The following is a 781-nucleotide window of genomic DNA, read 5'->3' on the forward strand; positions in this document are numbered from 1 at the left end:
CATGGCGACGCCTGATTGGCTGCAGCGATGTTGCCGGCGGACATGTCCGGCTTGGGATGGACATGTCCGGCGGCGCGAGGGGAGCGGGGCTAGGGTTAGGGTGGAATTCATCCGCGAATTTCGGGGGAGGATGTGTTTATATAGGTAGAGGGAGCTAGGAGAGTCCAAATGAGGTGCGGTTTTCGGCCACGCGATCGTGATCGAATGACCGAGAGCATGGAGGGAAGTTTGCTGGTTTTGGGCCACTTTGGAAGGGGTGTTGGGCTGCAAACAAAAGAGGGCTTTGTGGTTACCCGGTTAACCGTTGGAGTACCAAACGAGCTCCAAATGACCCAAAACTTGACAGGCGGTCTACTGGTGCTATACCAAGGCCGCATGGCAAACCTCAGACCATTCTGAGAAAGTTTAACACCCGCTCACAACAAGAGACAAAAGGGGGACGCTGGGGAACATAGGAGCGCCGGATTGCAAAACGGACAACGGGGAAAATGCTCGGATGCATGAGATGAACACGTATGCAAAACAATGCACATGAAGACATGATAAAATGCAACACGCAAGGAAATAACATGGCAAAGAAGGCGAATAACTAGCAGACACCTGGCGCATCAGATCCGGGGCATTACAACACTCCTCCACTAACAAGAGATCTCGTCCCGAGATCTTAGGACCGAGACGGAATGGAAAAAGGATGGGGTGAAATAAGAACTCAAGAGAAGAATCAAAGCACTCGAGAAGAAGAGAGGAACGACGAGAATGACGAGAATCGAAAGCTCACGGA

The sequence above is a fragment of the Triticum dicoccoides genome, chromosome 6B (genome assembly GCF_002162155.2).
Source record: "Triticum dicoccoides isolate Atlit2015 ecotype Zavitan chromosome 6B, WEW_v2.0, whole genome shotgun sequence".
Lineage (NCBI taxonomy): Eukaryota > Viridiplantae > Streptophyta > Magnoliopsida > Poales > Poaceae > Triticum > Triticum dicoccoides.